Source organism: Loxodonta africana, chromosome 13 (assembly GCF_030014295.1).
Source record: "Loxodonta africana isolate mLoxAfr1 chromosome 13, mLoxAfr1.hap2, whole genome shotgun sequence".
Classification (NCBI taxonomy): domain Eukaryota; kingdom Metazoa; phylum Chordata; class Mammalia; order Proboscidea; family Elephantidae; genus Loxodonta; species Loxodonta africana.
In genome coordinates this window covers 428,967-448,734 of record NC_087354.1, presented here as the reverse complement: position 1 = coordinate 448,734, position 19,768 = coordinate 428,967, and the positions used below count along the sequence as shown (strand labels likewise).

Here is a 19,768-nt window from a genome sequence, read left to right as displayed (position 1 = left end):
TGAAAATGGAGCCCAAGAGGCAGTCGGGTTTTGTGGAAAAGCTGAGACGTGTCCCCTGCTTTGAGCTTGACCTGACCGATTGACCAAGTGGCGGTGATATGCACGGGTGGATAGTTAGGAAGCACAGGAACCTAGAAGAATTTCCACTTGAGTAATTTTTGCTAGTCCGGTTCCCAGTCGGGTATGTCTACGGAAGTTTGAGAATATTTTCAACTCTCAACTCTTTACGGGATGGGAGTGTGTAGCAGCTCTACTGGAGAAACCAGAGAGACTTGCCCTAGTTGAAAGCCTGTGTCAGTTGCGACTGGACTCTTAGGATCTCCAGGGCCTCTTTCCCAGACATCTTGGTATTGGATGAAGACTGGAGTAGCCTGACACCTCGCTGTAGCATTCAAGAAAAGGCAGCAGCACCACTATCTGAGTCAAAAAGCTAATGCCAGGCTCAATACCATTCGGTACGTGGGTCGCGAGCGTCATGACTAGTTTCAGGTTCATACCACAGGAGGTCAGGATCTGCTGACAGTCTAATCAGGCAATGCAGGCATAACTGCTGCCTTCCACATGTGGAAAGATCATTTTCTTGACAGATCTTTGGAATCTTGTAGAGATTCCATAGAACTCCTTTTCCGTGTGCCCCACGGGATCCTCTGATGCTTGATATACGGGAGGAGATGTGTTCCCTCTCTGGGGATTATTGGGGCCTGAGGTAGATTCGATTGTGTCTCTCCATGGCTCAGTGGTGAAATGAAAGCGTTGAAGGACTGTGGCAATTTTAACAAGTGTTGGCAGAATTCTTGGAAAGCTATTCTTTTCCAAATGTCCTCCAGCTGATTTGAAGATCCCCCGGTGCTGGGGACTCTTGGGTGCCATTTCCCGGGAGTCCGCACACATTGGACAGTGCCCGTGGACGCATAGTTGGCTGCCTTCAACACATCAGTCAGGCTTAAGCAATGGCAAAGGCTCCTTTTGCCTGGGTCCTCCTGTAAATTTGTGCTACATCCAGAGACCTCTCTGCCTTCTTCTGAATATTGCATGATTCTCTCCTTCTGTCATGGGTCAGCAGACTCCCCAGTGGGTTGCAAATGGCTGTCTTGATTTTGTCCATGTGTTCGCGAATGTCTGGCTGAAAGCCTAGCCTTAGGGAAGTGAGTTTCTCTTCTGGGATCTCTGTCTTACTGATTTCCCCTTTTCAAAGGGTTAGTGAGGTCGATGTCTCTTGTGCCGCTTTCATGGGGGTCAAGCCAACTGCCCGGGAAACTGGAAGATGATGTGTGAACGCTCTCATCCACTGTCCTTCCTGGGTGGAAGGAAGACATTTGTGGTAAGCATCTTCAGGTCTCAGGGGATTTTTCCTGGGGAGTGATATGGCTGGGGTCAATGATGACATAATCTGTCTGGAAGAGAGATGATGACCTAAAAATCATGCTCAGAGAGGTTATGCTGAGGCCCTGTGGGAAAGTCCTTTGGCCCAGCCTTCCAGATCTTCTTTAGAGCGGACTCCCATTTTGATTTCTTTCACCTGCACCAAGTAATCCAAAAGACCTGGGTGGCCGATTTTGGTCAGGCTGATTCCTTGGCTCTTTTCCTCCTTTTGTGTCCTTTAGCAAAACCTGCCTCCAAGCAGTTCACCGTTGCGAGGACAAAAGGTGAGGGATTTCCCGTGATTTGCCCTGGCCCCATCTGACACTTAGGCAAGTGAGGATACACCTCAGAAGGCAGTAGGGTTTGCTGACAAGGCTGAGGCATGTTCCCTGGTGTTTGCTTGACCTTGCCTGGTTGACTAAGTGGCGGTGATGTGCGTGGGTGGATACTTAGGAATCAGAGAATGCTGAAACATGTGCGCTGGAGTCGTCTGCGATAGCCTGGGTCCAAGTCCGATAGGGCCTACCGAAATGGGAGAAACGGCCAACTAGAACAATGTATTTTCCCAAGATATTTATGAGATGTGAATGGCCCAAAGCTCTACAGGAGACTGGTCAACTTGCTGTAATTGAAAGCATGTGTCAGTTGCGACTGGACTCGCAGGATTTGCGGGACGCTTTTCCCGTGAATCTTGAAATTGGATGAGCGACTCAGTAGTCTGATAGCTGGCTCCAGCTTTCAAGTAAAGGTAGCTGCACAGATAACTGCATAGAAAATCTAAAGTCAGGGTCGATGCCAGGTGTGAAGGGGACACGAGGGTCAGGAGCACTTTCAGGTTGATGCCACAGGAGGTCATGTTTCCCTGGAGCTCTAGACAGTGAAAGCAAGCGTAAGTGCTGCCTTGCACATGTGCAGAGATCAGTGTTCCTACAGAGTTCGTTGGAATCCTGTAGAGGTTCCATAAGACTCCTGCTCTCTTTGTGCCAAGGAATCCTCTGATGGTTGATAAACAGGAGGAGATGTGTTCCCTGTGTTCCCATTCTTTGGGAATGAGGTGGCCTGGACTGTGTCTCTCCATGGCACAAGGGTGAAATCAAACTCTGGAAATGCCTAGTTGAATTTGGGGCCAAATTCTTGGTGAAAGCCCTCTTCCGAGTGTCCCACAGCTCATTTGAAAATCCCCAGTTTTGGGAACCCTTGGATGTCATTTCCTGGAAGTGCTCGTGCACGGATCCGTGCCTGTGGACACAGATTCGGCTTCCTCGTAGACATTAGCCGGAGCTGATCAAATGAATAGCCTGTTCTTGGCTGGGACTTCCTGAGTACTTTTCTCCATTCGGAGTCCTCTATGCCTTGTCTTGATCTGGCACGCGTCTGCCTTTCTGTCAAGGGTCAGCAGTCTCACTAATGGGCGAGAAGTGTGTGTCTTGATTTCGTCCCTCTTTTGGGCTATATGTGGAAAAAGCATAGCTGTTAGGCAATGAATGTCTCTCGTCTGATGTCTGACTTACTTCTTTGCCCTTCCTCAAAGGATTGCAAGGTCGAAGCCTGTTTTCCTGCTTTCATGAGGGTCAAGCTACTCCCCGGGAAACCGGAAGAGGACGTGCGAACCTTCTCATCCTGCGTGATTGCGGGCTGGATGGACGATATCGGTGGTGAGGAACTTGAAGACTCAGGTGATTTCTCCCGGGGATTGAGATGTCTCGGGTCAACGAAGACACCTCAACTTGTCTCGAAGAGAGATGATGACATAAAAATCATGCTCAATAGGATCCCGCTGAGGCCCAGAGAGAAACTCCTTTTCCCTAACGTTAATGATCTGCTTTAGAGGGGACCCCCGTTTGGATCCCTTTTTCCTCCACCAAGTGATCAAAAACTCCTCCCTGACCGATTCTGGTCATGCTGATTCCTTGGCTCTTTTCGTCTTTTTCTGTCATTTCGAAAGACCTGCTTTCAGGAGATTCACCACCGAAAGAACTCAAGGTGAGTGAATGACGGCGGTTTTCCCTTGTCTCTGGTGACACTTAGACAAGTGAAAATGGAGCCCAAGAGGCAGTCGGGTTTTGTGGAAAAGCTGAGACGTGTCCCCTGCTTTGAGCTTGACCTGACCGATTGACCAAGTGGCGGTGATATGCACGGGTGGATAGTTAGGAAGCACAGGAACCTAGAAGAATTTCCACTTGAGTAATTTTTGCTAGTCCGGTTCCCAGTCGGGTATGTCTACGGAAGTTTGAGAATATTTTCAACTCTCAACTCTTTACGGGATGGGAGTGTGTAGCAGCTCTACTGGAGAAACCAGAGAGACTTGCCCTAGTTGAAAGCCTGTGTCAGTTGCGACTGGACTCTTAGGATCTCCAGGGCCTCTTTCCCAGACATCTTGGTATTGGATGAAGACTGGAGTAGCCTGACACCTCGCTGTAGCATTCAAGAAAAGGCAGCAGCACCACTATCTGAGTCAAAAAGCTAATGCCAGGCTCAATACCATTCGGTACGTGGGTCGCGAGCGTCATGACTAGTTTCAGGTTCATACCACAGGAGGTCAGGATCTGCTGACAGTCTAATCAGGCAATGCAGGCATAACTGCTGCCTTCCACATGTGGAAAGATCATTTTCTTGACAGATCTTTGGAATCTTGTAGAGATTCCATAGAACTCCTTTTCCGTGTGCCCCACGGGATCCTCTGATGCTTGATATACGGGAGGAGATGTGTTCCCTCTCTGGGGATTATTGGGGCCTGAGGTAGATTCGATTGTGTCTCTCCATGGCTCAGTGGTGAAATGAAAGCGTTGAAGGACTGTGGCAATTTTAACAAGTGTTGGCAGAATTCTTGGAAAGCTATTCTTTTCCAAATGTCCTCCAGCTGATTTGAAGATCCCCCGGTGCTGGGGACTCTTGGGTGCCATTTCCCGGGAGTCCGCACACATTGGACAGTGCCCGTGGACGCATAGTTGGCTGCCTTCAACACATCAGTCAGGCTTAAGCAATGGCAAAGGCTCCTTTTGCCTGGGTCCTCCTGTAAATTTGTGCTACATCCAGAGACCTCTCTGCCTTCTTCTGAATATTGCATGATTCTCTCCTTCTGTCATGGGTCAGCAGACTCCCCAGTGGGTTGCAAATGGCTGTCTTGATTTTGTCCATGTGTTCGCGAATGTCTGGCTGAAAGCCTAGCCTTAGGGAAGTGAGTTTCTCTTCTGGGATCTCTGTCTTACTGATTTCCCCTTTTCAAAGGGTTAGTGAGGTCGATGTCTCTTGTGCCGCTTTCATGGGGGTCAAGCCAACTGCCCGGGAAACTGGAAGATGATGTGTGAACGCTCTCATCCACTGTCCTTCCTGGGTGGAAGGAAGACATTTGTGGTAAGCATCTTCAGGTCTCAGGGGATTTTTCCTGGGGAGTGATATGGCTGGGGTCAATGATGACATAATCTGTCTGGAAGAGAGATGATGACCTAAAAATCATGCTCAGAGAGGTTATGCTGAGGCCCTGTGGGAAAGTCCTTTGGCCCAGCCTTCCAGATCTTCTTTAGAGCGGACTCCCATTTTGATTTCTTTCACCTGCACCAAGTAATCCAAAAGACCTGGGTGGCCGATTTTGGTCAGGCTGATTCCTTGGCTCTTTTCCTCCTTTTGTGTCCTTTAGCAAAACCTGCCTCCAAGCAGTTCACCGTTCCGAGGACAAAAGGTGAGGGATTTCCCGTGATTTGCCCTGGCCCCATCTGACACTTAGGCAAGTGAGGATACACCTCAGAAGGCAGTAGGGTTTGCTGACAAGGCTGAGGCATGTTCCCTGGTGTTTGCTTGACCTTGCCTGGTTGACTAAGTGGCGGTGATGTGCGTGGGTGGATACTTAGGAATCAGAGAATGCTGAAACATGTGCGCTGGAGTCGTCTGCGATAGCCTGGGTCCAAGTCCGATAGGGCCTACCGAAATGGGAGAAACGGCCAACTAGAACAATGTATTTTCCCAAGATATTTATGAGATGTGAATGGCCCAGAGCTCTACAGGAGACTGGTCAACTTGCTGTAATTGAAAGCGTGTGTCAGTTGCGACTGGACTCGCAGGACTTGCGGGACGCTTTTCCCGTGAATCTTGAAATTGGATGAGCGACTCAGTAGTCTGATAGCTGGCTCCAGCTTTCAAGTAAAGGTAGCTGCACAGATAACTGCATAGAAAATCTAAAGTCAGGGTCGATGCCAGGTGTGAAGGGGACACGAGGGTCAGGAGCACTTTCAGGTTGATGCCACAGGAGGTCATGTTTCCCTGGAGCTCTAGACAGTGAAAGCAGGCGTAAGTGCTGCCTTGCACATGTGCAGAGATCAGTGTTCCTACAGAGTTCGTTGGAATCCTGTAGAGGTTCCATAAGACTCCTGCTCTCTTTGTGCCAAGGAATCCTCTGATGGTTGATAAACAGGAGGAGATGTGTTCCCTGTGTTCCCATTCTTTGGGAATGAGGTGGCCTGGACTGTGTCTCTCCATGGCACAAGGTTGAAATCAAACTCTGGAAATGCCTAGTTGAATTTGGGGCCAAATTCTTGGTGAAAGCCCTCTTCCGAGTGTCCCACAGCTCATTTGAAAATCCCCAGTTTTGGGAACCCTTGGATGTCATTTCCTGGAAGTGCTCGTGCACGGATCCGTGCCTGTGGACACAGATTCGGCTTCCTCGTAGACATTAGCCGGGGCTGATCAAATGAATAGCCTGTTCTTGGCTGGGACTTCCTGAGTACTTTTCTCCATTCGGAGTCCTCTATGCCTTGTCTTGATCTGGCACGCGTCTGCCTTTCTGTCAAGGGTCAGCAGTCTCACTAATGGGCGAGAAGTGTGTGTCTTGATTTCGTCCCTCTTTTGGGCTATATGTGGAAAAAGCATAGCTGTTAGGCAATGAATGTCTCTCGTCTGATGTCTGACTTACTTCTTTGCCCTTCCTCAAAGGATTGCAAGGTCGAAGCCTGTTTTCCTGCTTTCATGAGGGTCAAGCTACTCCCCGGGAAACCGGAAGAGGATGTGCGAACCTTCTCATCCTGCGTGATTGCGGGCTGGATGGACGATATCGGTGGTGAGGAACTTGAAGACTCAGGTGATTTCTCCCGGGGATTGAGATGTCTCGGGTCAACGAAGACACCTCAACTTGTCTCGAAGAGAGATGATGACATAAAAATCATGCTCAGTAGGATCCCGCTGAGGCCCAGAGAGAAACTCCTTTTCCCTAACGTTAATGATCTGCTTTAGAGGGGACCCCCGTTTGGATCCCTTTTTCCTCCACCAAGTGATCAAAAACTCCTCCCTGACCGATTCTGGTCATGCTGATTCCTTGGCTCTTTTCGTCTTTTTCTGTCATTTCGAAAGACCTGCTTTCAGGAGATTCACCACCGAAAGAACTCAAGGTGAGTGAATGACGGCGGTTTTCCCTTGTCTCTGGTGACACTTAGACAAGTGAAAATGGAGCCCAAGAGGCAGTCGGGTTTTGTGGAAAAGCTGAGACGTGTCCCCTGCTTTGAGCTTGACCTGACCGATTGACCAAGTGGCGGTGATATGCACGGGTGGATAGTTAGGAGGCACAGGAACCTAGAAGAATTTCCACTTGAGTAATTTTTGCTAGTCCGGTTCCCAGTCGGGTATGTCTACGGAAGTTTGAGAATATTTTCAACTCTCAACTCTTTACGGGATGGGAGTGTGTAGCAGCTCTACTGGAGAAACCAGAGAGACTTGCCCTAGTTGAAAGCCTGTGTCAGTTGCGACTGGACTCTTAGGATCTCCAGGGCCTCTTTCCCAGACATCTTGGTATTGGATGAAGACTGGAGTAGCCTGACACCTCGCTGTAGCATTCAAGAAAAGGCAGCAGCACCACTATCTGAGTCAAAAAGCTAATGCCAGGCTCAATACCATTCGGTACGTGGGTCGCGAGCGTCATGACTAGTTTCAGGTTCATACCACAGGAGGTCAGGATCTGCTGACAGTCTAATCAGGCAATGCAGGCATAACTGCTGCCTTCCACATGTGGAAAGATCATTTTCTTGACAGATCTTTGGAATCTTGTAGAGATTCCATAGAACTCCTTTTCCGTGTGCCCCACGGGATCCTCTGATGCTTGATATACGGGAGGAGATGTGTTCCCTCTCTGGGGATTATTGGGGCCTGAGGTAGATTCGATTGTGTCTCTCCATGGCTCAGTGGTGAAATGAAAGCGTTGAAGGACTGTGGCAATTTTAACAAGTGTTGGCAGAATTCTTGGAAAGCTATTCTTTTCCAAATGTCCTCCAGCTGATTTGAAGATCCCCCGGTGCTGGGGACTCTTGGGTGCCACTTCCCGGGAGTCCGCACACATTGGACAGTGCCCGTGGACGCATAGTTGGCTGCCTTCAACACATCAGTCAGGCTTAAGCAATGGCAAAGGCTCCTTTTGCCTGGGTCCTCCTGTAAATTTCTGCTACATCCAGAGACCTCTCTGCCTTCTTCTGAATATTGCATGATTCTCTCCTTCTGTCATGGGTCAGCAGACTCCCCAGTGGGTTGAAAATGGCTGTCTTGATTTTGTCCATGTGTTCGCGAATGTCTGGCTGAAAGCCTAGCCTTAGGGAAGTGAGTTTCTCTTCTGGGATCTCTGTCTTACTGATTTCCCCTTTTCAAAGGGTTAGTGAGGTCGATGTCTCTTGTGCCGCTTTCATGGGGGTCAAGCCAACTGCCCGGGAAACTGGAAGATGATGTGTGAACGCTCTCATCCACTGTCCTTCCTGGGTGGAAGGAAGACATTTGTGGTAAGCATCTTCAGGTCTCAGGGGATTTTTCCTGGGGAGTGATATGGCTGGGGTCAATGATGACATAATCTGTCTGGAAGAGAGATGATGACCTAAAAATCATGCTCAGAGAGGTTATGCTGAGGCCCTGTGGGAAAGTCCTTTGGCCCAGCCTTCCAGATCTTCTTTAGAGCGGACTCCCATTTTGATTTCTTTCACCTGCACCAAGTAATCCAAAAGACCTGGGTGGCCGATTTTGGTCAGGCTGATTCCTTGGCTCTTTTCCTCTTTTTGTTCCTTTAGCAAAACCTGCCTCCGAGGAGTTCACCGTTGCGAGGACAAAAGGTGAGGGATTTCCCGTGATTTGCCCTGGCCCCATCTGACACTTAGGCAAGTGAGGATACACCGCAAAAGGCAGTAGGGTTTGCTGACAAGGCTGAGGCATGTCCCCTGGTGTTTGCTTGACCTTGCCTGGTTGACTAAGTGGCGGTGATGTGCGTGGGTGGATACTTAGGAATCAGAGAATGCTGAAACATGTGCGCTGGAGTCGTCTGCGATAGCCTGGGTCCAAGTCCGATAGGGCCTACCGAAATGGGAGAAACGGCCAACTAGAACAATGTGTTTTCCCAAGATATTTAGGAGATGTGAATGGCCCAGAGCTCTACAGGAGACTGGTCAACTTGCTGTAATTGAAAGCGTGTGTCAGTTGCGGCTGGACTCGCAGGATTTGCGGGACGCTTTTCCCGTGAATCTTGAAATTGGATGAGCGACTCAGTAGTCTGATAGCTGGCTCCAGCTTTCAAGTAAAGGTAGCTGCACAGATAACTGCATAGAAAATCTAAAGTCAGGGTCGATGCCAGGTGTGAAAGGGACACGAGGGTCAGGAGCACTTTCAGGTTGATGCCACAGGAGGTCATGTTTCCCTGGAGCTCTAGACAGTGAAAGCAGGCGTAAGTGCTGCCTTGCACATGTGCAGAGATCAGTGTTCCTACAGAGTTCGTTGGAATCCTGTAGAGGTTCCATAAGACTCCTCCTCTCTTTGTGCCAAGGAATCCTCTGATGGTTGATAAACAGGAGGAGATGTGTTCCCTGTGTTCCCATTCTTTGGGAATGAGGTGGCCTGGACTGTGTCTCTCCATGGCACAAGGGTGAAATCAAACTCTGGAAATGCCTAGTTGAATTTGGGGCCAAATTCTTGGTGAAAGCCCTCTTCCGAGTGTCCCACAGCTCATTTGAAAATCCCCAGTTTTGGGAACCCTTGGATGTCATTTCCTGGAAGTGCTCGTGCACGGATCCGTGCCTGTGGACACAGATTCGGCTTCCTCGTAGACATTAGCCGAGGCTGATCAAATGAATAGCCTGTTCTTGGCTGGGACTTCCTGAGTACTTTTCTCCATTCGGAGTCCTCTATGCCTTGTCTTGATCTGGCACGCGTCTGCCTTTCTGTCAAGGGTCAGCAGTCTCACTAATGGGCGAGAAGTGTGTGTCTTGATTTCGTCCCTCTTTTGGGCTATATGTGGAAAAAGCATAGCTGTTAGGCAATGAATGTCTCTCGTCTGATGTCTGACTTACTTCTTTGCCCTTCCTCAAAGGATTGCAAGGTCGAAGCCTGTTTTCCTGCTTTCATGAGGGTCAAGCTACTCCCCGGGAAACCGGAAGAGGATGTGCGAACCTTCTCATCCTGCGTGATTGCGGGCTGGATGGACGATATCGGTGGTGAGGAACTTGAAGACTCAGGTGATTTCTCCCGGGGATTGAGATGTCTCGGGTCAACGAAGACACCTCAACTTGTCTCGAAGAGAGATGATGACATAAAAATCATGCTCAATAGGATCCCGCTGAGGCCCAGAGAGAAACTCCTTTTCCCTAACGTTAATGATCTGCTTTAGAGGGGACCCCCGTTTGGATCCCTGTTTCCTCCACCAAGTGATCAAAAACTCCTCCCTGACCGATTTTGGTCATGCTGATTCCTTGGCTCTTTTCGTCTTTTTCTGTCATTTCGAAAGACCTGCTTTCAGGAGATTCACCACCGAAAGAACTCAAGGTGAGTGAATGACGGCGGTTTTCCCTTGTCTCTGGTGACACTTAGACAAGTGAAAATGGAGCCCAAGAGGCAGTCGGGTTTTGTGGAAAAGCTGAGACGTGTCCCCTGCTTTGAGCTTGACCTGACCGATTGACCAAGTGGCGGTGATATGCACGGGTGGATAGTTAGGAAGCACAGGAACCTAGAAGAATTTCCACTTGAGTAATTTTTGCTAGTCCGGTTCCCAGTCGGGTATGTCTACGGAAGTTTGAGAATATTTTCAACTCTCAACTCTTTACGGGATGGGAGTGTGTAGCAGCTCTACTGGAGAAACCAGAGAGACTTGCCCTAGTTGAAAGCCTGTGTCAGTTGCGACTGGACTCTTAGGATCTCCAGGGCCTCTTTCCCAGACATCTTGGTATTGGATGAAGACTGGAGTAGCCTGACACCTCGCTGTAGCATTCAAGAAAAGGCAGCAGCACCACTATCTGAGTCAAAAAGCTAATGCCAGGCTCAATACCATTCGGTACGTGGGTCGCGAGCGTCATGACTAGTTTCAGGTTCATACCACAGGAGGTCAGGATCTGCTGACAGTCTAATCAGGCAATGCAGGCATAACTGCTGCCTTCCACATGTGGAAAGATCATTTTCTTGACAGATCTTTGGAATCTTGTAGAGATTCCATAGAACTCCTTTTCCGTGTGCCCCACGGGATCCTCTGATGCTTGATATACGGGAGGAGATGTGTTCCCTCTCTGGGGATTATTGGGGCCTGAGGTAGATTCGATTGTGTCTCTCCATGGCTCAGTGGTGAAATGAAAGCGTTGAAGGACTGTGGCAATTTTAACACGTGTTGGCAGAATTCTTGGAATGCTATTCTTTTCCAAATGTCCTCCAGCTGATTTGAACATCCCCTGGTGCTGGGGACTCTTGGGTGCCATTTCCCGGGAGTCCGCACACATTGGACAGTGCCCGTGGACGCATAGTTGGCTGCCTTCAACACATCAGTCAGGCTTAAGCAATGGCAAAGGCTCCTTTTGCCTGGGTCCTCCTGTAAATTTCTGCTACATCCAGAGACCTCTCTGCCTTCTTCTGAATATTGCATGATTCTCTCCTTCTGTCATGGGTCAGCAGACTCCCCAGTGGGTTGCAAATGGCTGTCTTGATTTTGTCTATGTGTTCGCGAATGTCTGGCTGAAAGCCTAGCCTTAGGGAAGTGAGTTTCTCTTCTGGGATCTCTGTCTTACTGATTTCCCCTTTTCAAAGGGTTAGTGAGGTCGATGTCTCTTGTGCCGCTTTCATGGGGGTCAAGGCAACTGCCCGGAAAACTGGAAGATGATGTGTGAACGCTCTCATCCACTGTCCTTCCTGGGTGGAAGGAAGACATTTGTGGTAAGCATCTTCAGGTCTCAGGGGATTTTTCCTGGGGAGTGATATGGCTGGGGTCAATGATGACATAATCTGTCTGGAAGAGAGATGATGACCTAAAAATCATGCTCAGAGAGGTTATGCTGAGGCCCTGTGGGAAAGTCCTTTGGCCCAGCCTTCCAGATCTTCTTTAGAGCGGACTCCCATTTTGATTTCTTTCACCTGCACCAAGTAATCCAAAAGACCTGGGTGGCCGATTTTGGTCAGGCTGATTCCTTGGCTCCTTTCCTCTTTTTGTGTCCTTTAGCACAACCTGCCTCCGAGGAGTTCACCGTTGCGAGGACAAAAGGTGAGGGATTTCCCGTGATTTGCCCTGGCCCCATCTGACACTTAGGCAAGTGAGGATACACCGCAAAAGGCAGTAGGGTTTGCTGACAAGGCTGAGGCATGTCCCCTGGTGTTTGCTTGACCTTGCCTGGTTGACTAAGTGGCGGTGATGTGCGTGGGTGGATACTTAGGAATCAGAGAATGCTGAAACATGTGCGCTGGAGTCGTCTGCGATAGCCTGGGTCCAAGTCCGATAGGGCCTACCGAAATGGGAGAAACGGCCAACTAGAACAATGTGTTTTCCCAAGATATTTAGGAGATGTGAATGGCCCAGAGCTCTACAGGAGACTGGTCAACTTGCTGTAATTGAAAGCGTGTGTCAGTTGCGGCTGGACTCGCAGGATTTGTGGGACGCTTTTCCCGTGAATCTTGAAATTGGATGAGCGACTCAGTAGTCTGATAGCTGGCTCCAGCTTTCAAGTAAAGGTAGCTGCACAGATAACTGCATAGAAAATCTAAAGTCAGGGTCGATGCCAGGTGTGAAAGGGACACGAGGGTCAGGAGCACTTTCAGGTTGATGCCACAGGAGGTCATGTTTCCCTGGAGCTCTAGACAGTGAAAGCAGGCGTAAGTGCTGCCTTGCACATGTGCAGAGATCAGTGTTCCTACAGAGTTCGTTGGAATCCTGTAGAGGTTCCATAAGACTCCTGCTCTCTTTGTGCCAAGGAATCCTCTGATGGTTGATAAACAGGAGGAGATGTGTTCCCTGTGTTCCCATTCTTTGGGAATGAGGTGGCCTGGACTGTGTCTCTCCATGGCACAAGGGTGAAATCAAACTCTGGAAATGCCTAGTTGAATTTGGGGCCAAATTCTTGGTGAAAGCCCTCTTCCGAGTGTCCCACAGCTCATTTGAAAATCCCCAGTTTTGGGAACCCTTGGATGTCATTTCCTGGAAGTGCTCGTGCACGGATCCGTGCCTGTGGACACAGATTCGGCTTCCTCGTAGACATTAGCCGAGGCTGATCAAATGAATAGCCTGTTCTTGGCTGGGACTTCCTGAGTACTTTTCTCCATTCGGAGTCCTCTATGCCTTGTCTTGATCTGGCACGCGTCTGCCTTTCTGTCAAGGGTCAGCAGTCTCACTAATGGGCGAGAAGTGTGTGTCTTGATTTCGTCCCTCTTTTGGGCTATATGTGGAAAAAGCATAGCTGTTAGGCAATGAATGTCTCTCGTCTGATGTCTGACTTACTTCTTTGCCCTTCCTCAAAGGATTGCAAGGTCGAAGCCTGTTTTCCTGCTTTCATGAGGGTCAAGCTACTCCCCGGGAAACCGGAAGAGGATGTGCGAACCTTCTCATCCTGCGTGATTGCGGGCTGGATGGACGATATCGGTGGTGAGGAACTTGAAGACTCAGGTGATTTCTCCCGGGGATTGAGATGTCTCGGGTCAACGAAGACACCTCAACTTGTCTCGAAGAGAGATGATGACATAAAAATCATGCTCAATAGGATCCCGCTGAGGCCCAGAGAGAAACTCCTTTTCCCTAACGTTAATGATCTGCTTTAGAGGGGACCCCCGTTTGGATCCCTGTTTCCTCCACCAAGTGATCAAAAACTCCTCCCTGACCGATTTTGGTCATGCTGATTCCTTGGCTCTTTTCGTCTTTTTCTGTCATTTCGAAAGACCTGCTTTCAGGAGATTCACCACCGAAAGAACTCAAGGTGAGTGAATGACGGCGGTTTTCCCTTGTCTCTGGTGACACTTAGACAAGTGAAAATGGAGCCCAAGAGGCAGTCGGGTTTTGTGGAAAAGCTGAGACGTGTCCCCTGCTTTGAGCTTGACCTGACCGATTGACCAAGTGGCGGTGATATGCACGGGTGGATAGTTAGGAAGCACAGGAACCTAGAAGAATTTCCACTTGAGTAATTTTTGCTAGTCCGGTTCCCAGTCGGGTATGTCTACGGAAGTTTGAGAATATTTTCAACTCTCAACTCTTTACGGGATGGGAGTGTGTAGCAGCTCTACTGGAGAAACCAGAGAGACTTGCCCTAGTTGAAAGCCTGTGTCAGTTGCGACTGGACTCTTAGGATCTCCAGGGCCTCTTTCCCAGACATCTTGGTATTGGATGAAGACTGGAGTAGCCTGACACCTCGCTGTAGCATTCAAGAAAAGGCAGCAGCACCACTATCTGAGTCAAAAAGCTAATGCCAGGCTCAATACCATTCGGTACGTGGGTCGCGAGCGTCATGACTAGTTTCAGGTTCATACCACAGGAGGTCAGGATCTGCTGACAGTCTAATCAGGCAATGCAGGCATAACTGCTGCCTTCCACATGTGGAAAGATCATTTTCTTGACAGATCTTTGGAATCTTGTAGAGATTCCATAGAACTCCTTTTCCGTGTGCCCCACGGGATCCTCTGATGCTTGATATACGGGAGGAGATGTGTTCCCTCTCTGGGGATTATTGGGGCCTGAGGTAGATTCGATTGTGTCTCTCCATGGCTCAGTGGTGAAATGAAAGCGTTGAAGGACTGTGGCAATTTTAACACGTGTTGGCAGAATTCTTGGAATGCTATTCTTTTCCAAATGTCCTCCAGCTGATTTGAACATCCCCTGGTGCTGGGGACTCTTGGGTGCCATTTCCCGGGAGTCCGCACACATTGGACAGTGCCCGTGGACGCATAGTTGGCTGCCTTCAACACATCAGTCAGGCTTAAGCAATGGCAAAGGCTCCTTTTGCCTGGGTCCTCCTGTAAATTTGTGCTACATCCAGAGACCTCTCTGCCTTCTTCTGAATATTGCATGATTCTCTCCTTCTGTCATGGGTCAGCAGACTCCCCAGTGGGTTGCAAATGGCTGTCTTGATTTTGTCCATGTGTTCGCGAATGTCTGGCTGAAAGCCTAGCCTTAGGGAAGTGAGTTTCTCTTCTGGGATCTCTGTCTTACTGATTTCCCCTTTTCAAAGGGTTAGTGAGGTCGATGTCTCTTGTGCCGCTTTCATGGGGGTCAAGCCAACTGCCCGGGAAACTGGAAGATGATGTGTGAACGCTCTCATCCACTGTCCTTCCTGGGTGGAAGGAAGACATTTGTGGTAAGCATCTTCAGGTCTCAGGGGATTTTTCCTGGGGAGTGATATGGCTGGGGTCAATGATGACATAATCTGTCTGGAAGAGAGATGATGACCTAAAAATCCTGCTCAGAGAGGTTATGCTGAGGCCCTGTGGGAAAGTCCTTTGGCCCAGCCTTCCAGATCTTCTTTAGAGCGGACTCCCATTTTGATTTCTTTCACCTGCACCAAGTAATCCAAAAGACCTGGGTGGCCGATTTTGGTCAGGCTGATTCCTTGGCTCTTTTCCTCTTTTTGTGTCCTTTAGCACAACCTGCCTCCGAGGAGTTCACCGTTGCGAGGACAAAAGGTGAGGGATTTCCCGTGATTTGCCCTGGCCCCATCTGACACTTAGGCAAGTGAGGATACACCGCAAAAGGCAGTAGGGTTTGCTGACAAGGCTGAGGCATGTCCCCTGGTGTTTGCTTGACCTTGCCTGGTTGACTAAGTGGCGGTGATGTGCGTGGGTGGATACTTAGGAATCAGAGAATGCTGAAACATGTGCGCTGGAGTCGTCTGCGATAGCCTGGGTCCAAGTCCGATAGGGCCTACCGAAATGGGAGAAACGGCCAACTAGAACAATGTGTTTTCCCAAGATATTTAGGAGATGTGAATGGCCCAGAGCTCTACAGGAGACTGGTCAACTTGCTGTAATTGAAAGCGTGTGTCAGTTGCGGCTGGACTCGCAGGATTTGTGGGACGCTTTTCCCGTGAATCTTGAAATTGGATGAGCGACTCAGTAGTCTGATAGCTGGCTCCAGCTTTCAAGTAAAGGTAGCTGCACAGATAACTGCATAGAAAATCTAAAGTCAGGGTCGATGCCAGGTGTGAAAGGGACACGAGGGTCAGGAGCACTTTCAGGTTGATGCCACAGGAGGTCATGTTTCCCTGGAGCTCTAGACAGTGAAAGCAGGCGTAAGTGCTGCCTTGCACATGTGCAGAGATCAGTGTTACTACAGAGTTCGTTGGAATCCTGTAGAGGTTCCATAAGACTCCTGCTCTCTTTGTGCCAAGGAATCCTCTGATGGTTGATAAACAGGAGGAGATGTGTTCCCTGTGTTCCCATTCTTTGGGAATGAGGTGGCCTGGACTGTGTCTCTCCATGGCACAAGGGTGAAATCAAACTCTGGAAATGCCTAGTTGAATTTGGGGCCAAATTCTTGGTGAAAGCCCTCTTCCGAGTGTCCCACAGCTCATTTGAAAATCCCCAGTTTTGGGAACCCTTGGATGTCATTTCCTGGAAGTGCTCGTGCACGGATCCGTGCCTGTGGACACAGATTCGGCTTCCTCGTAGACATTAGCCGAGGCTGATCAAATGAATAGCCTGTTCTTGGCTGGGACTTCCTGAGTACTTTTCTCCATTCGGAGTCCTCTATGCCTTGTCTTGATCTGGCACGCGTCTGCCTTTCTGTCAAGGGTCAGCAGTCTCACTAATGGGCGAGAAGTGTGTGTCTTGATTTCGTCCCTCTTTTGGGCTATATGTGGAAAAAGCATAGCTGTTAGGCAATGAATGTCTCTCGTCTGATGTCTGACTTACTTCTTTGCCCTTCCTCAAAGGATTGCAAGGTCGAAGCCTGTTTTCCTGCTTTCATGAGGGTCAAGCTACTCCCCGGGAAACCGGAAGAGGATGTGCGAACCTTCTCATCCTGCGTGATTGCGGGCTGGATGGACGATATCGGTGGTGAGGAACTTGAAGACTCAGGTGATTTCTCCCGGGGATTGAGATGTCTCGGGTCAACGAAGACACCTCAACTTGTCTCGAAGAGAGATGATGACATAAAAATCATGCTCAATAGGATCCCGCTGAGGCCCAGAGAGAAACTCCTTTTCCCTAACGTTAATGATCTGCTTTAGAGGGGACCCCCGTTTGGATCCCTGTTTCCTCCACCAAGTGATCAAAAACTCCTCCCTGACCGATTTTGGTCATGCTGATTCCTTGGCTCTTTTCGTCTTTTTCTGTCATTTCGAAAGACCTGCTTTCAGGAGATTCACCACCGAAAGAACTCAAGGTGAGTGAATGACGGCGGTTTTCCCTTGTCTCTGGTGACACTTAGACAAGTGAAAATGGAGCCCAAGAGGCAGTCGGGTTTTGTGGAAAAGCTGAGACGTGTCCCCTGCTTTGAGCTTGACCTGACCGATTGACCAAGTGGCGGTGATATGCACGGGTGGATAGTTAGGAAGCACAGGAACCTAGAAGAATTTCCACTTGAGTAATTTTTGCTAGTCCGGTTCCCAGTCGGGTATGTCTACGGAAGTTTGAGAATATTTTCAACTCTCAACTCTTTACGGGATGGGAGTGTGTAGCAGCTCTACTGGAGAAACCAGAGAGACTTGCCCTAGTTGAAAGCCTGTGTCAGTTGCGACTGGACTCTTAGGATCTCCAGGGCCTCTTTCCCAGACATCTTGGTATTGGATGAAGACTGGAGTAGCCTGACACCTCGCTGTAGCATTCAAGAAAAGGCAGCAGCACCACTATCTGAGTCAAAAAGCTAATGCCAGGCTCAATACCATTCGGTACGTGGGTCGCGAGCGTCATGACTAGTTTCAGGTTCATACCACAGGAGGTCAGGATCTGCTGACAGTCTAATCAGGCAATGCAGGCATAACTGCTGCCTTCCACATGTGGAAAGATCATTTTCTTGACAGATCTTTGGAATCTTGTAGAGATTCCATAGAACTCCTTTTCCGTGTGCCCCACGGGATCCTCTGATGCTTGATATACGGGAGGAGATGTGTTCCCTCTCTGGGGATTATTGGGGCCTGAGGTAGATTCGATTGTGTCTCTCCATGGCTCAGTGGTGAAATGAAAGCGTTGAAGGACTGTGGCAATTTTAACAAGTGTTGGCAGAATTCTTGGAAAGCTATTCTTTTCCAAATGTCCTCCAGCTGATTTGAAGATCCCCCGGTGCTGGGGACTCTTGGGTGCCACTTCCCGGGAGTCCGCACACATTGGACAGTGCCCGTGGACGCATAGTTGGCTGCCTTCAACACATCAGTCAGGCTTAAGCAATGGCAAAGGCTCCTTTTGCCTGGGTCCTCCTGTAAATTTCTGCTACATCCAGAGACCTCTCTGCCTTCTTCTGAATATTGCATGATTCTCTCCTTCTGTCATGGGTCAGCAGACTCCCCAGTGGGTTGAAAATGGCTGTCTTGATTTTGTCCATGTGTTCGCGAATGTCTGGCTGAAAGCCTAGCCTTAGGGAAGTGAGTTTCTCTTCTGGGATCTCTGTCTTACTGATTTCCCCTTTTCAAAGGGTTAGTGAGGTCGATGTCTCTTGTGCCGCTTTCATGGGGGTCAAGCCAACTGCCCGGGAAACTGGAAGATGATGTGTGAACGCTCTCATCCACTGTCCTTCCTGGGTGGAAGGAAGACATTTGTGGTAAGCATCTTCAGGTCTCAGGGGATTTTTCCTGGGGAGTGATATGGCTGGGGTCAATGATGACATAATCTGTCTGGAAGAGAGATGATGACCTAAAAATCATGCTCAGAGAGGTTATGCTGAGGCCCTGTGGGAAAGTCCTTTGGCCCAGCCTTCCAGATCTTCTTTAGAGCGGACTCCCATTTTGATTTCTTTCACCTGCACCAAGTAATCCAAAAGACCTGGGTGGCCGATTTTGGTCAGGCTGATTCCTTGGCTCTTTTCCTCTTTTTGTTCCTTTAGCAAAACCTGCCTCCGAGGAGTTCACCGTTGCGAGGACAAAAGGTGAGGGATTTCCCGTGATTTGCCCTGGCCCCATCTGACACTTAGGCAAGTGAGGATACACCGCAAAAGGCAGTAGGGTTTGCTGACAAGGCTGAGGCATGTCCCCTGGTGTTTGCTTGACCTTGCCTGGTTGACTAAGTGGCGGTGATGTGCGTGGGTGGATACTTAGGAATCAGAGAATGCTGAAACATGTGCGCTGGAGTCGTCTGCGATAGCCTGGGTCCAAGTCCGATAGGGCCTACCGAAATGGGAGAAACGGCCAACTAGAACAATGTGTTTTCCCAAGATATTTAGGAGATGTGAATGGCCCAGAGCTCTACAGGAGACTGGTCAACTTGCTGTAATTGAAAGCGTGTGTCAGTTGCGGCTGGACTCGCAGGATTTGCGGGACGCTTTTCCCGTGAATCTTGAAATTGGATGAGCGACTCAGTAGTCTGATAGCTGGCTCCAGCTTTCAAGTAAAGGTAGCTGCACAGATAACTGCATAGAAAATCTAAAGTCAGGGTCGATGCCAGGTGTGAAAGGGACACGAGGGTCAGGAGCACTTTCAGGTTGATGCCACAGGAGGTCATGTTTCCCTGGAGCTCTAGACAGTGAAAGCAGGCGTAAGTGCTGCCTTGCACATGTGCAGAGATCAGTGTTACTACAGAGTTCGTTGGAATCCTGTAGAGGTTCCATAAGACTCCTGCTCTCTTTGTGCCAAGGAATCCTCTGATGGTTGATAAACAGGAGGAGATGTGTTCCCTGTGTTCCCATTCTTTGGGAATGAGGTGGCCTGGACTGTGTCTCTCCATGGCACAAGGGTGAAATCAAACTCTGGAAATGCCTAGTTGAATTTGGGGCCAAATTCTTGGTGAAAGCCCTCTTCCGAGTGTCCCACAGCTCATTTGAAAATCCCCAGTTTTGGGAACCCTTGGATGTCATTTCCTGGAAGTGCTCGTGCACGGATCCGTGCCTGTGGACACAGATTCGGCTTCCTCGTAGACATTAGCCGAGGCTGATCAAATGAATAGCCTGTTCTTGGCTGGGACTTCCTGAGTACTTTTCTCCATTCGGAGTCCTCTATGCCTTGTCTTGATCTGGCACGCGTCTGCCTTTCTGTCAAGGGTCAGCAGTCTCACTAATGGGCGAGAAGTGTGTGTCTTGATT

General features: G+C 49.3%; 11 non-coding genes across 11 annotated transcripts; all 11 read left to right on the top strand.

The window, feature by feature from the left end:
- Positions 1-1,371: 1,371 nt before the first annotated feature.
- LOC135227468 (small nucleolar RNA SNORD115) lies at positions 1,372-1,449 on the top strand. Its single transcript, XR_010317633.1, has one exon. It is a non-coding gene; the product is annotated as a small nucleolar RNA SNORD115 (small nucleolar RNA).
- A 1,618-nt stretch (positions 1,450-3,067) lies between these two features.
- LOC135227376 (small nucleolar RNA SNORD115) lies at positions 3,068-3,148 on the top strand. Its single transcript, XR_010317543.1, has one exon. It is a non-coding gene; the product is annotated as a small nucleolar RNA SNORD115 (small nucleolar RNA).
- Positions 3,149-4,766: 1,618 nt separating this feature from the next.
- Positions 4,767-4,844, top strand: LOC135227467 (small nucleolar RNA SNORD115). The gene has a single exon (XR_010317632.1). It is a non-coding gene; the product is annotated as a small nucleolar RNA SNORD115 (small nucleolar RNA).
- Positions 4,845-6,462: 1,618 nt separating this feature from the next.
- Positions 6,463-6,543, top strand: LOC135227419 (small nucleolar RNA SNORD115). The gene has a single exon (XR_010317584.1). It is a non-coding gene; the product is annotated as a small nucleolar RNA SNORD115 (small nucleolar RNA).
- A 1,618-nt stretch (positions 6,544-8,161) lies between these two features.
- On the top strand, positions 8,162-8,239 carry LOC135227466 (small nucleolar RNA SNORD115). The gene has a single exon (XR_010317631.1). It is a non-coding gene; the product is annotated as a small nucleolar RNA SNORD115 (small nucleolar RNA).
- A 1,617-nt stretch (positions 8,240-9,856) lies between these two features.
- On the top strand, positions 9,857-9,937 carry LOC135227375 (small nucleolar RNA SNORD115). The gene has a single exon (XR_010317542.1). It is a non-coding gene; the product is annotated as a small nucleolar RNA SNORD115 (small nucleolar RNA).
- Positions 9,938-11,555: 1,618 nt separating this feature from the next.
- On the top strand, positions 11,556-11,633 carry LOC135227465 (small nucleolar RNA SNORD115). The gene has a single exon (XR_010317630.1). It is a non-coding gene; the product is annotated as a small nucleolar RNA SNORD115 (small nucleolar RNA).
- Positions 11,634-13,251: 1,618 nt separating this feature from the next.
- LOC135227374 (small nucleolar RNA SNORD115) lies at positions 13,252-13,332 on the top strand. Its single transcript, XR_010317541.1, has one exon. It is a non-coding gene; the product is annotated as a small nucleolar RNA SNORD115 (small nucleolar RNA).
- Positions 13,333-14,950: 1,618 nt separating this feature from the next.
- On the top strand, positions 14,951-15,028 carry LOC135227580 (small nucleolar RNA SNORD115). The gene has a single exon (XR_010317743.1). It is a non-coding gene; the product is annotated as a small nucleolar RNA SNORD115 (small nucleolar RNA).
- A 1,618-nt stretch (positions 15,029-16,646) lies between these two features.
- LOC135227373 (small nucleolar RNA SNORD115) lies at positions 16,647-16,727 on the top strand. The gene has a single exon (XR_010317540.1). It is a non-coding gene; the product is annotated as a small nucleolar RNA SNORD115 (small nucleolar RNA).
- A 1,618-nt stretch (positions 16,728-18,345) lies between these two features.
- Positions 18,346-18,423, top strand: LOC135227464 (small nucleolar RNA SNORD115). The gene has a single exon (XR_010317629.1). It is a non-coding gene; the product is annotated as a small nucleolar RNA SNORD115 (small nucleolar RNA).
- The last annotated feature ends 1,345 nt before the right edge of the window (positions 18,424-19,768 follow it).